We start from the raw sequence: 15,666 nt of genomic DNA, 5'->3' as shown, positions 1-15,666 counted from the left end.
GTGGGCAGATGACACACAGATCTACGTATCCTTCACCACACAGGACCACGCCACTACCACCAAGATTCATAGATTCATAGACTCTAGGACTGGAAGGGACCTCGAGAGGTCATCGAGTCCAGTCCCCTGCCCTCATGGCAGGACCAAATACTGTCTAGACCATCCCTGATAGACATTTATCTAACCTACTCTTAAATATCTCCAGAGATGGAGATTCCACAACCTCCCTAGGCAGTTTATTCCAATGTTTAACCACCTTGACAGTTAGGCCCCGTGCTTGGGTGAGATCAGCTCATGGATGAAGACAAAGCCCTGGCTGGGATGATTTAGTTGGGGTTGGTCCTGCTTTGAGCAGGGGGTTGGACTAGATGACCTCCTGAGGTCCCTTCCAACCCTAATCTTCTCTGATTCTATGATTCTAAGACCAGCTTATGAACCTTATGACCCAAGAACCTCTTAATCCCAACTGACCGGGAATAGAGGAGCACAGGTACCTCCTGATTCTGGTATGTACATTCTGGTTCACCAAAGACTGCCACGTGAGGTCTCAAATGAAAGCAGGAGTCACGCTGGTTATTAATATAGTTGTGAAATGTCTGTACAGGTTTGATGTAAGGAGTTATGTTTGTGTACTGGAAATACGTTCTCAGCATCTGCATCAAGATAGTCACCAGTAGAGGTGAAAAACAGGCCCTGTTGAGATGTAAATCAAGCACTGAAAGCTATTGCCTATTTACATCTGAAATCAGATGTTAACGAAGAGATGTGACAGCAACAGGGAAGCAGCACACAGGGAGAAACAAGCCCTGGGGGTGGTGAACTTTGGGGGTATCCCTAGGAGACAAAGACGACAGCCCTTGGTCCTGCACCTAGGAAGCAAATGGACAGCGCGTTTCTGTTCATGACAGCAGGGGCGTAGCCAACCCCGTCTGGAAACGCTGCAGGACTTGGGGTGAGAAACTTCTTTAGCCCGTGAAGTTTAGTCTCTAGAAAGCGTGTGATGATTTCACTTGCTACGTCACCTTTTGTTTCCAATGGCCTTACTCACTGTCCCTTGAATCTTTGACAACAAACGTCTTGAGCTGAATCTCCCAGTCGGGCGTGTGCTGTTCCTGTGGGAAAGCAGACACAGCCCCCGGGTCAGGGGCTGGATATCACAGGGGGACGCTTCCAAGGAACTCAGCGGCTGGGCTGCACCTGTTGTTAACCTGCAAGGGCTGGCCGAGCCCAGAGGAGAGGGCTTGTGCAGCTGACGTCCTGCTAAGCACAAGCAAGACTGCCTCCCGCTGGAGGCAAGAGGGGTGACTCACAGCCCTGGGCACTCCGAGAACCATCACAAACCCAAGCAAGACAGAGGGGCTGCTGGCGGGCAGAGGAGAGCATCTCGAGATGTTTGCAGCCACGGCGCACACCCACAAAGGGTCAGGGCAGTCCGTCGCTTGGGTTCCTGGCTGCAGCATCCATCGCATCTCTGGCTGGCCAGGGGGCTCTGTCCCATCCTGGCAGACAATGACCCAGCCTCGGTTGTTCCTGCCTTCACCAGCCCTTGATCGGACCACAACCGTGCGACAGACCTGGGCGTGAAGCCTTCAGCACTCAGCAAACTCCAACGCTGAGCAAATCTGACCCGTCCTCCGCTCCTTACGTTGGCTTCCCACAGAACCGAGTCAAGTGCAAGGGCTGAGTCTTTATCTTGGTCGATAATTCTGCTCTTCTAGCATCATGGAACTTTCTGCCAGGAAACAGCAGGGGAGGCGCGTCCCCAGACTGGGGAGCAAACTCCCCGGGGCACTAAGGCCCGTCCTCACTTTCTGCTCTCAGTGCAGGGTGTGCCCCCTTCGCCCGGCCTTCGCTAACACAGAGCTGCCTGGACATTTTAAAACAATAACAAAACCCTACCTAAACAAAGCACCCTCCCACCCACACAATTCTCCCCCTGGGGAGAGGATGAGAGAACAAAAGCAAATGTTAGCCATGTCATGCAGTGCACAACTGGAAGGCACCCGAATGCTCTGGGATAAGAACCTATGTCGAACGGAAAGTCAGTGGCAGATTTGGGGCCAGATCCCAGGAGACCGGGCTCCCATCTCTCCAGACAAATACAACGGGCTAGCCCAAGGTCAGGGAGTCAGTGGCAGAACCCAGGAGTCCTAGTTCCCAGGTCTCTCTGCTCTAACTGGTAGGACACACTGCAGAATGCTAGCCACTGGCCATGTGATCCCAAGGATCTTTGATGAGGTATCCAGTTAGTTCATTCAAAACTTGATTAGTCCCTGGGGTGGCTCTAAATCAGTTCAAAGCCAGACCTAGGGATGACCTCAGTTAGGGGGAATGCAAAAAAAATCTTTGGATGAAACAAGGTCCATCCTGGACACGATCCTTTTTGTAGGGGTTGAAAATGGGTCGACCCCCCTGTCCCACGTTACCCATTGTCACTGCCTCTGAGGCTGGTGGGGTTACATGTGCCACTAAGAGAAACTCTTTCAGTGGCATCAGAATGGTACCAGCATCAAGGAAGGGCAGGATTAATGGAGCGACATTGACTAAAGCAAGATGCAGGCTGGAGGCAAGTACAATGCCCTGGTGGTAAATCGGTGGAAAGAGACTAGCAAACTCAAGGGAGGCCCACTGCAGCTGAATGAGGACTGCAGGCATTGGCTTAACCATGGGAATAGGGGGCTTTAACAACTCTCTCATCTAGAGGGAACGCAGGGCTGTTAACAAAGCAGAAGGGGTCTGCTGTGGTCAAAAAAGTGAATAGACGATCCTGGGATGCATCAACAGGGGAATCGCGAGTTGTGGCAGAGAGGTTATTTCACTTCTGTATTTGGACCTGCTGGAATCCCGCCTCCATTTCTGATGTCCACAGTTCAAGAAGGATGTTGATAAATCGGTGACAGTGATTGACTCAAAGAGCTCAATCTATTTAGTTTAACAAAGAGACGGTTAAGGGACGACCTGACAATAGTCTATCAGTACCTCCATGCGGAACAGGTATTTAATAATGGGCTCTTCAGGCTGGTAGAGATCCAGTGGTTGGAAACTAGACAAATTCAGACTGGAAATAAGGCGTAGATTTTTAACAGTGAGGGTAATGGACCATTGGAACAGCTGACCAAGAGTCGTGGTGGATTCTCCACCATTGACAATTTTAAAGTCAAGATGGGATGTTTTTCTAACCGATCTGCTCTAGGGATTGTTTTGGGGCAGTTCTCTGGCTTGGATTATACCGGGGGTGATCACAAGGGGCCCTTCTGGTTTTGAAATCTAGGAATCTATTACATCAACGAGGACTCCAACATGGTGGAGGGAGACTGGGCTCCTTTTTGAGAATCTTGGGCCAATCAGAAGGAACTCCACTCAAGTCGATGACGAGACCTCAGCGTTAAAATAGGTCGTCCGCTTGTGCAGCGCCACTGACTCCAATGGAGTGTTGGCCAAGTCACTCCAGCTTGTCCCCGTCGACTCCAATGGTGTGATGGGCGATTTACCCCAGCTAGAAATCTGGCCCTCTTGTCTCTAACAAGAAAAATACAACAGGAGAGGCATGGGCAATTTAGTGCTAGAACATGCATCCCTTATACGTGTGAATTGACGTCGATAGCCCTAGTCACGTGAGTTTCTTATAGCTGGTGTCGGCACAATTTTAGCCCTTAGGAAGGAATAAAGATCTTTATCCAAGCAACTGGCGATAAAAAGCAGGCAGAGGGGACCTGGAAAAGCTCAGCATGTAAGAATTAGCCTGTTTGGATCAGATGCATCTTAAGGAATTAGGCCCAGATCCTCAAAAGCCTTTAGGTTCCTAACTCCCATGGGAGTTAGGTGCCTAAATCCTTTTGAGGATCTGGGCCTTAGCTGCTATACTCCAGCCTGGTCTACACACAGATTATAGGTTGGTTAGGAGGGCTGAATTTTTTTGTTGATACAGTTGTATCAGTACAATTCCTCGTGTGGATGCAGTTATACCAGGATAAAGGTGATTTATGGCTTATTCCCCTTCCTGTATCAGAATAAACTATACCTGTATAAGCATTTTTATCCCCGTATCCCTGTATCCACACTAGGTGGGGTTGTGCCATTCCCAATCTGGTATAGTGACAGCGGTACAACTTTCTACCAGAGACAAAGCCTTGGGAAACATGGGCCGTTGTTTCTGAAAAGTCACATAGGACTCAGGAAGCAGAAGGTGATTAGAGAAAAGCAAATGTGGTACCAATCTTCAAAAAAAGAAATGACAAGTGATCCTGGCAATTACAGTCCTGTGTGCCCAGCTTCTATTCCTCATAAAATTTTCCCCCATGCAAAAACACCTTTAACTCAGAGTTAGGGTCACTGATATAATTCATACAACCTTCATGCATGGTACAAAATTGGTATTTCAACAGTGTAATACTGTTGCAAAAAAAGCGAGCCTCATTCTGTGATGTATCAGCAGGAGGGCAGTAAGCAAAACAGGAGAAGTAATTCTTCCACTCTACGCTGCACCGATACGGCCTCAACTGGAGTATTGTGTCCAATTCTGGGCACCACGCTTTGGGAAAGATGTGGTCAAATCGGAGAAAGTCAAGAGGAGATCAAGAAAAATGATTAAAAGTCTAGAAAACATGATCTACAAGGAAAGATTGAAAAAACAGGGTTTGTTTAGTCTGGAGAAGAGAAGGTGGAGGGGTGACATAAGTCTTCAAGTGTATAAAAGATTATTATAAAGAGGAGGGTGATAAATTGTTCTCCTTATTCATTGAGGACAGGACAAGAAGTGATGGGTTTAAATTGCTGCCAGGGAGGTTTAGGTTGGACATTAGGTAATCTGGAATAAATTGCCTAGGGAGGTTGTGGAATCTCTGTCATTGGAAGTTAAGAACAGCTTAGCCAAACACCTGTCAGGGATGGTCTAGTTAATACTTATCCCTGCTTCAGTGCAGGGGACTGGACTAGATGACCTCTCAAGGTCACTTCCAGTCCTACATTTCTATGGTTCTATGATTTCCATTCAAAAATCCTTAAGTATCAAAGTGTCAGGAAATGTTCATCTATATACAACACTCGTCTGTATGAATTCAGTTTACACATTCTAAGAGCAGCTTTAATTCTTACCCGCAAGGTGTACTTATGAACTTTAATATACTGTATATACATTGCGATTCCTGAGCAGATATTATTTATTTTATCCACACCCAGCCATGCCTAGTTTGAAAGAATTCAAAAGCATTTCTTGAGGATCAGACTTAAGGTTGCCCGTTTCATGCAAAGTTTTTTCCCTTGTCAATTGTCATTCGCCTGATGCATGCACTTCAAGGGGAATAAAATGTGTATGAACAATCATCTTTATTCTACTATTCATTCAGCTAATGATGTTACTGAGACGTGAAAATTCATCTTGTATATTTCAGCAACCACCTTAACTAAAAGCCACTGATGACCTCTTTCAGCATATACGTCATTGGCAGGGTTGATCAAATATTTAATGTATGTAAACCTAACATTAGCGATCGATACAGGTTAGTATAAGTTTAGCATCATTCAGAACTCCAACCAGTATGTTTTGTGGGTCAGAGTTAAGGGGATTGTTGTGTAAGGTGAATGCCCATTTGTCAATCTTAATATTGGCCAGCTGTATGAGCAGTAAGATGTATGCAAAATTCCCTTCCACTAAGCTTTCTTAATGGGGTATCTTTTAAAATGGCAGCTGGGTTCTGTATTCTGTATAAAGGTCATGCAACTTACTACTTGTAACCTTAACTCTGTTTCAGGTACTTATCTGGCTCCATCATTGTAGTATCTGAGCACCTCAGTCTTTACTGTATTTATCCTCACAACCACCGGTGCGGTAGGGCAGCCCTGTTATCCCCATCTTACAGATGGGAAATAGAGGCAGAGATAGGCTAAGGGTAGGTCTACCCAGCAAAAAAAGGACTCATGGCTGCTAGTATCAGAGTTTGGGCCAACTGACTTGGGCTGCGGTGCCAAAAAGCGCAGAGCGGATGTTCAGACTCCGGTTGAAGTCTGGACTCCGAGACCTTCTCCCCTCGCCGGCTTTCAGAAACTGCCCGAGCCCAAACAGCTACTGCAGCGCCGGCCCCGCAAGCCAGATTCAGTTGAGCTGGGGTCTAAGACTCGCAGCCATGGGGTTTTTCCCCACTGGGGGGACATACCCTAAATGACTTGCCCAAGATCACAAATGAAGTCTGTGGCAGAGCCCGGAGGAGGGAATTGAACCCGGGTCTTTCAGATGAACCACTAGTCCATCGTCCTACTCCAGTGCGTGCATGATATTCCAGCTAGGAACGTTAATCTAACGGAGGTTCTTTTCACGGGGGAGTTTCCTTTAAAAGAATCGCAAGGGAGGATTTAAATCTGGTCGGCAAAGGAAATCAGAGAATCATAGAAATGTCCTCACTGGAGCCGAAACTGACCTTTGTGCGAGATCTAATCACCCCCAGGTCTAACCAATTCCACCCTGTGCAGCTACGTTTCCTAGGAGGCCAGGGTCCCCCGTTCTGTACCACCTGCCCACCCCATGGTGCACAGGCCGCACAGAAGCAGGGCTCTCCAGCTCACCTCTCTGCAGGATGGAGTTTCCTTCTAGGACATCTTTTGGGGGGGAGCCAGGTGGGAAGGGCTCCCAAAACTGCAGAACTTAGAAGCTGCCTGCCCCATTGTGCTCCTTCAGTGGGCACATGCGGAAACGCAGCTTCTACAGGGCACAGCCCTCGCCAGCCTGGATCGGAGCCGAGATTTGTCTAGCCCAATATCCTATCTCCACTAGCGCTCAACACCAGCTGCAACTGAGGGAGGTGGAAGACGCCTGACAGGAGCAGATGTGGGATAATCTGCTCTCTGCGTTAGGGTTTATCTGAGAATCTAATAGACAGAGATTGGCACAAGTCCTGGAGCAGGAATCCTGCAGACAAGGGCTCTTCCTTTCACTCACCAAGGGCTCAATCCTGAAAGGTACTGAGTACCCAGCCCCAGGGGCGCAGGTGCTTCATTGGATCAAAGTCTTCAGCCCCCAGAAAGAACTGATGTCTAAAGGCCAAATTGTAGAGTCCTTACACATAAAGACAGGCCCTTAGCTATAGTGGGGCCGTATGGCCTAGTGGATAGAGGATTCTGGCCCTCTGGAGACTATTTGTACCTCTGCTGCTGGATGACCCTGGATAAGTCATGTCGGCGCTCTGTGCCTCAGTTTCCCCATCTGTACAATGGGGAAACTAACAACACTGACCTCCTTTGTAAAACGCTTTGAGATCGACGGAGGGGACGCACTAGAGACTATTATAATTGGAACCAATGGGATTAGGAGGCCCCGATTCTGGAAAGCACCTAAACACATTTACCTTTAAGCACATGCTTCCGCCCTCTTCTGACCTGGATGCTTTTCTGAACTGGAACCTGAGGGAATGAACGACTGCAGTGTGGCCCTAAACGTTTTCTTACTCCCAAGCGTTGGGGCATAACACTTTACATTTCTGCTTTGGCCAATAGTGGGGTTTTTTTTTATAGGCCTATGGCATAAAGGCAGGTGACTAATGCGGATAGATTTTTTTTCTAGCTAGGCTACGCAGGCGATTTTGGATAGATTTAAAATGTTTTCGAAACAAAGCAAAACCAGCCTTTGCTGAGCCAAAGGGAGGGTGGGAAAATGACAGGCAGCAGACTGCCAATGTCTTTTTGTTTACAAGTCCTTAACTAGCGCACAGATGTACAGGTAACTTTGCAGAAAAAACGATCATTCAAACTGCATAGATCCATTGTGATCAGCTAGCCTGACCTCCTGTGTAATACTGACCCCAGGACTTCCCTGAATTCATTCCTGTTTGAACTAGGGCTGATCTTCTAAAAAAGCATCCAATCCTGATTTAAAAATGGCCAGTGATGGAAAATCCACCATGACCCTTGGTACGTTGCTCCAATGATTAATGACTCTCACTGTTAAAAGAAATGATGCCTGATTTTCCTTTCTTCCAGCTTCAGCATCCAGCCATTGGATCTTGTTAGACCTTTGTCTGCTAGATGACAGAGCACAGAGCTGGTGGATAATCAGATGAACACGAGCTCCCAGTGTGACGCTGGGGCCAAAAGAACCAATGCGATCCTGGGATGTATAAACAGGGGAATCTCGAGTGGGAGCAGAGAGGTTATTTCCCCTCTGAGTTTGGCCCTGGTGCGACCGCGGCTGGGATCCAGGGTCCAGTTCTGGTGCCCACAGTCCAAGAATGATGTTGATAAATTGAATGGTGTGTGTGTGTGTGTGTGTGTGTGGGTGGGTGGGTGGGTGTGGGTGTGTGGGTCAGAGAAGAGACACAAGCATGATTAAAGGAGTAGAAAACCTGCTTGGTAGTGACTGACTCAAAGACCTCCATCCAGTTTGCTTAACAAAGAGCAGGTTAAAGGATCACTTGATTATAGCGTGTAAGTATCTACACAGGGAACAAATATTTAAACATGGGCTCTTCAGAGTATCAGAGAAAGGTCGAACATGATCCAAAGAAGCTAGACAAATTCCGACTGGAAATAAAGCATGAATTTTTAACAGTGAGAATAATTAACCATTGGAACAATTTACCAAGGGTCGTGATAGATTCTCCATCACGGACAATTTTAAAAACACAATTGGATGTTTTTCTAGAAGATCTGCTGTAAGGATTAGTTCTACGGCGTCAGACTACATGATCACAGTGGGCTCTTCTGGCCTTGGAATCTATGACTGTGGAAAAAAGCCAGCAATTCAATCACACCAGTAAGCAATTACAAGGACGGACCCACTGAAGGTAATCTCTCTCTGGTACAGCTGGTCGGAAAATGGATTTTCCATCCTGTTAAACATTTCGAGAGAATGGAATCCCCCCCCACTCCCGCCAAACTGGGATGAAAACTAAACTTTCCAAACTTGTTTGCAAAAAGAAAATTTTGTTTCGGGTCAAACAAAACATTTCGTTTCGATCTCGACCATTTTTAGGGGTTTTTTTTTTAAATATATAAAAATAAAGGAAATTTCAAAACAAACTTGGTTCCAAATATCTTGAAACAGAAGGTTGACATTTTCAAGACCTTTTCTCTTCCCAATTTTCTTCCAAAATGAAACGTCGTCCAAAATAATAACAAATAAATACACCTCTACCCCGATAGAACGCGTCCCGATAGAACACGAATTCGGATATAACGCGGTAAAGCAGCGCTCTGGGGGGGTGGCGCTACGCACTCCGGCGGATCAAAGCAAGTTCGATATAACGCGGTTTCACCTAGAACGCGGTAAGATTTTTTGGCTCCCGAGGACAGCGTTATATCGGGGTAGAGGTGTAATAATAATTTTCACAAAAACATTGGGTTGAATTGAAATGACATTTTCCGATGGGAAACTGCTTGGATGAAAGTTTTCCGAGCTGCTCTGCTCACCAGTTCATAGATCCCTAGCCATTGTGGTCATGTAGCATTGCGCCGCCTGATTTCCGCAGCCAGCCCCTAGCTTGTGGTTGAGCTAGATTCCCATTGAAAGCTCATGAATCACGGCTACAGGCACAAAGGATTTCATCCTCATCGCAGCCCGAGCATCGTCTTAACTCTGGAGTCTCTATCTCTATCGTCTTAACTCTGGAGTCTCTATTGGCCAAAGAGCAATAATCAGATCTCTCATTCTTGCTCAGTGCCGTAGCCATGTCTACACTAGGACTGCTATGACCAGATCACTGACCGACAGAACTGTGCTGTAGTGTAGACATGGTTTACGCTGCAAGTAGCCCCGCTGAACTCCGTGTGACTGCTCACAGAGTAAGGTACGACTCACCGTGGGTAAGAAGCGGGGAAAGGCTGGAGCTAAGGTTATCGATGCTCGGTAGCTAGGTCATGATTTTCAGAAGCCACTCCCAATTTTGGGTGCCCAGCTGGGGGCACTTCAAAGAGGTCCGATTTGCAGAAAATGCTGAGCACCCAGCCCTGGAAAAAGCAGAAAACCTCCGGGCACACAGACAGAATAAGGAGCAATGGTCTCAAGTTGCAGTGGGGGAGGTCTAAGTTGGATATTAGGAAACACTATGTCACTAGGAGGGTGGTGAAGCACTGGAATGGGTTCCCTAGGGAGGTGGTGGAATCGCCTTCCTTAGAGGTTTTTAAGGCCCAGCTTGACAAAGCCCTGGCTGGGATGATTTAGTTGGGGTTGGTCCTGCTTTGAGCAGGGGGTTGGACTAGATGACCTCCTGAGGTCCCTTCCAACCCTGATATTCTATGATTCCCCAAAATGGAGGCACCTGAAAATCACTAGTCACTTTTGAATAGCCTAGCCCTGGGGGATGTGGGTAGCAAGGAGCACAAATTATTAGTACTGCCTGCCTGCCCCCCCGTGCCAGGCCCTGTACATTTTAATTGCTCTTAGGTGTATTATGGTAGTGCCTAGGAATCCCAGTCATAGGCCAGACCCCACTGTGTTAGGTACTGTGCAAACACAGAACAAAAAGGCACCACCTTCTCCAAAGAGCCGACCGTCTCCATTTTACCAGCCCAGCTGCCATTGCATCAAAGATGCAGTTAGTTAGGCCGAGGCTGTGAAGCAGTTGTGTGCCAGCGGCCATGTTACAATACCCATAATAACCTAGTGCTTCTATCTGGCTTTCCAGGTGTAGTTCTCAAAGCGCTTTACAAATGGGGAAACTGAGGCACGGCGAGGGGACGTGTTTTGCCCAAGGTCACCCAGCAGACACAGCTGGGAATAGAACCCAGATCTTCTCAGTCCCGTGCTCTAGCCACTAGGCCACGCCGCCTCTCCTTACCTGATACCCGGGATTGAACCAGAACTAAAAGCTGGAGGGCTTGTCTACACTACAAATGCTTTACCGTTATAGCTACACCACGATAGCTACGTCACCAAAGCCCCCTAGTGGATACACAGATTATCCTGACACAAGGAGTTATTTTGCTGGTATAATTAAATCAGCTCCTCAAATGACATAAACTTGGGCCCTTTCGTCGGTACAGTTGAAAACCCCCCCAATGGAACGTAGACTCTTGAAAGTCGGATTTTTAAAGTTTTTTAGGTGTTTTTTAGGTGCTTAAAGAAGCAGACAGACGTGCAGGGGGGTCGTTCGAAATCCCACTAGACGCCTACATGCGTTGGAAAATCTGATCTGTTTTGAAAATGGCACTTGGACACTTTGGGCAGCGCGTGTCAGGAATCGGGAACTGCCCCAGAGCCAGCCTGGAGTCGGGGCACGCAGCGGAGCCAGTGTCCGGGCCACCTAACGAGCGCAGCTGGTCTGCCGTAGGCTGGGACGAGTCAGCAGCCTGGCTCTTAGCCCTACAGCAGCTTGGCGGCTGCTCGATTCACCCATTAGCGTCTTGTTCCAGCCCCGCCCCGTCTTGCTTTGCTCCAAGTATCCCGGCTCTGACCCTCCTCTCCAATTCCTGACTTCGGCTCTGGCCCTCGGTTCTGGCATCCATCCGGTCTGTGACTCCGGTTCTGACGCCGGGTTCCTATTCCTGGCTACTGAGTCGACTTCTGCTCTAACCACTAGGCCCAACCGCCCACACCCCGGTCTTGGACCACACGACCCTTTACGCTTAGAGGTAAGTCAGACTGGAACGGATCCCAGCATTGGCAAATGGCTTGAAAACGGGGCTGCCAATGGCTGTTCTCAGGAGCATCCAGCAACACTGCATACTGGGTCGCCCTTCTTCTGAAGCCCCAGATCCTGCAGTCATGGGACCGCAGGACAACAGCGGCTTTCATTCACAGTACAGAACAAGTTAGCGTCTAGCACTTGTGGCTGCGGGCAAACACTAGAAAATGCGAGCGGAAGGCGAATAAAAAGGAACTAACCGGTATTTTTAAAAAGATCTCGTGATTTTTAAGCCAATCTCGTGATTTTTGACCTCTTGGGGTCAGCAGTACAGCTCAAGGGCATAGCAGAAGCGTGTCTTCAACGCATCAAGTGTTGAAGGCGTCTGTGGGGTTCTGCCGGGATTGGGGTCAGGTCTACCCTTCTATCTACTTTAATTAAAGATCCGGGCAGATGAGGAGGGGGAAAGCGTCCTATTAATAAGAACCACATGGGTGATGCTGAATCAGGAGGAGCTGCCAATGAGAACAGGAAATCCTCCAAAGGGATCTAGAGAGAATCCAAAAGCAAGCCAGAAATAACCTAGCGAGAGTCATTTTGGGAAATGCCCCTACTACATCTTGGGGAAAAGTAACTGGAGGGGCAGGAGACCAAGCAGGCAGCAAGAAGGACATGGCTTTGTGATGAGACATGGGGTCAAAAGACCACTGGGACATTAGGTTGTCCACCTAGAAGACACAGATCCCAGGGCAGGGAGCAAATCTCTCTGCCCGTCTCTGGCTCCAGAGGCAACGTCAGTAGAAGGATATTGGCACACTGGGAGGGGAGCAACAGGAATGAAGGTTTAAAGGACGGGTCAGAAGGGTTAAATCGGGCCCAGTGGGGATGGGAATAACTATCTGAAGGTACCACCAAGGAAAGAGGTGAAAGGTCAGATTTCCCAGTTGGTGCAAGCCAGTGTCGTTCCAGTGGAGCCAAGGGGGCCAGATCCCCAGCTGGTGCAAATCAGCCCGGCACCATTAAAGTCGATGGAATGACCCTGATTTGCACCAGAAAACGGGAAACATTCAAGGTGGAATCAGAGGAACCAGGCTAAAGGGAAAAGGTTGGGTTGAACATCAGGAGAAGCTCTGGACCGGGTGGGGGTCTACCAGGCTGTGAGATTGTCATCGTTCCCCCCCAAGTGTCATTGTCCAGGACACTTGCGCGTGACTGGGCAGAACACCAGTGAATGTGCCAGAGGGACCAATCACGCCCTAGCTCCCAGGGATACAGATTGGATGGGACCGCGTCCGTCCCGAGCCTCCACAGCTCCAAAAGGAAGCGGCTCATGCCGAGAATTCCACGCCTGGGTCTGTTCAGGGGAGCGTCCCAGCCACGTTCGGCAGACCCAAGAGCTAAGGCGAGACCGGACGATCCACAGGCCAGACTGTTCCAGCCCAAACCTCTGGGGATCTGCCCAGCCTGCTTAGCACGACCAACCTCGAGGGAAGGGCTCTGGTTACTGTTGCAAAAGCTCCAGACCTCGTGAATCCTTAGTGGCGTTACACCCTGTGATGAACTGGGACTATTCTTAATGTGGTCTTTGAATGCTGAGTGTTGGCCTGGGAAGGTTGCAGGGGAGTTTGGCTGGGACGGTCTGCATTGGGGATGGGAGACTGGCCTTGAGGGAGGATACCTGAGCACGTAACATGGGAACCCAGGAAGGGGGTTGGAGGCCAGGTGACACCTCTGCCCGGGGAAACTGGACAAAGGCTGGGGGAGGAGCCGGGGGGAAGGCTGAGCAAGACTGCTGGAGGGAGTTTCAGTTTGGAGCTGGCTGGGGTAATGGAGGGGAGCCCAGACGGGGCTTGGGCTTCCCAATGGGGCTTTGGTGTCCCTGGGGCCCCAAGATGGACCTAACTAAGGGGGTCCTGTTGTCTGTACCTATAAGCTCTGCTTTAGACTGTGTTCCTGTCATCTAAATAAACCTTCTGCTTTACAGGCTGGCTGAGAGTCACGGTGAATCGCAGGAAGCCGGGGATGCAGGGCCTTGACTCCCCCACACTCCGTGACACACCCGTGAGGAATTTGGCCCCAGATATAATCCCACCATGCACCACTCCTCTCCCCAACAGCTACAAACCCCGGAGCCGGAATCCAGCCTGGGAAAGCGTTAGAGATCCAGCTCCGAAAGGTTCTGCCAATTCCATTACTGCTACATCCCTGACTGTCAAGAAATTCCAAAGGGTAGGAGAGGAGGAGCATCATTCCCATCTTCCAGAGGGGAAAAACGGAGGTGACTTGCTCAGGGGCCATACACCAAGTCAGTGACAAAGCTGGGATGGAACCCAGGAGTCCTGACCCTCCGCTTTCCACGCAACAACCCTCCTTCCACACCCATACGGTGGATCTGGCTAGGAGAGGGGTTTTTGGGGGGGAGCCACCCAGACATCGACCAGTGAGTTCACCACGTGCCATCAGAACAGACGACCCTCCCGAGGGGAGTTGACTCTGCCTCAACCTCAATTCAATTGGGCTCCGTGCGGGAATCCCCGGGTAAAATTCTACAGCAGGGGGTCGGACTCGGAGATCGTAATGGTCCCCGCTAGCCATAATCCGAGGATCGAGTCATAGACTCATAGACTCATAGACTTTAAGGTCAGAAGGGACCAATATGGTCATCTAGTCTGACCTCCCGCATGATGCAGGCCACAAAAGCTGACCCACCCACAACAGAATCTTCCAGCCTGCGACCCCTGCCCTATGCTGCGGAGGAAGGCGAAAAACCTCCAGGGCCTTTGCCAATCTACCCTGGAGGAAAATTCCTTCCCGACCCCAAATATGGCGATCAGCAGAACCCCGAGCATACAGGCAAGATTCTACAGCCGGACCCTCATTTTACCCGCGATGGCAAGTTAATGCCTAATTGACCAAAATCACGTTATCCCATCAAACCATTCCCTCCATAAACTTGTCAAGCCTAATCTTGAAGCCAGAGAGGTCTTTCGCCCCCACCGTTTCCCTCGGAAGGCTGTTCCAAAATTTCACCCCTCTGACGGTTAGAAACCTTCGTCTAATTTCAAGCCTAAACTTCCCCACGGCCAGTTTATATCCATTCGTTCTCGTGTCCACATTACTACTGAGCTGAAATAATTCCTCTCCCTCCTTGGTATTAATCCCTTTGATATATTTAAAGAGAGCAATCATATCCCCCCTCAGCCTTCTTTTGGTTAGGCTAAACAAACCGAGCTCCTCGAGTCTCCTTTCATAGGAAAGGTTTTCCATTCCTCGGATCATCCTGGTGGCCCTTCTCTGTACCCGTTCCAGTTTGAGTTCATCCTTTTTAAACATAGGAGACCAGAACTGCACACAGTACTCCAAATGAGGTCTCACCAGCGCCTTGTATAACGGAAGCAGCACCTCCCTGTCCCTACTAGAAATACCTCGCCTAACGCATCCCAAGATCGCATTAGCTTTTTTCACAGCCACGTCACATTGCCGACTCATAGTCATCCTGCGATCAACCAGGACTCCGAGGTCCTTCTCCTCCTCCGTCACTTCCAACCTATGCGTCCCTAACTTATAACTAAAATTCTTATTAGTCATCCCTAAATGCATCACCTTACACTTCTCACTATTAAATCTCATCCTATTATTGTTACTCCAATTTACAAGGTCATCCAAGTCTCCCTGCAGAATATCCCGATCCTTCTCCGAATTGGCAATACCTCCCAACTTTGTGTCATCCGCAAACTTTATCAGCCCACTCCTACATTCAGTTCCGAGGTCAGAGTCCAAGTGCAACCGTACCAGGATAAAGGAAGAGGCAAAAATGAGAACTTGGATCCCACAGTGACTCGAACAGTGGAGAGTCCCGCCAGTGACTTTTCTAACAGCTGGGCCCCTCTCCGGCTTCCGCCATCGCCGCTGGCAGTAAAGACTTAGCGGAATGTTTGCTGACGATGTGGAACCGACCCCAGCCCCTGCAGCTAAGTGGGCTCTGCAGAGCGGACAGGACGATAAACCTCAGGTCCGTCCCCCGGCAGGCGTCGCTTAGCACAGCCCCACTGACCTTCACATGGATCAATACCCACCGAGGCTCTAGCCCTGGCCAGCAGCAGGCGTGACTTGCGGG

The sequence above is a fragment of the Emys orbicularis genome, chromosome 21, assembly GCF_028017835.1.
Source record: "Emys orbicularis isolate rEmyOrb1 chromosome 21, rEmyOrb1.hap1, whole genome shotgun sequence".
In the NCBI taxonomy this organism is placed as follows: domain Eukaryota; kingdom Metazoa; phylum Chordata; order Testudines; family Emydidae; genus Emys; species Emys orbicularis.
This window is presented reverse-complemented; position numbering follows the sequence as displayed.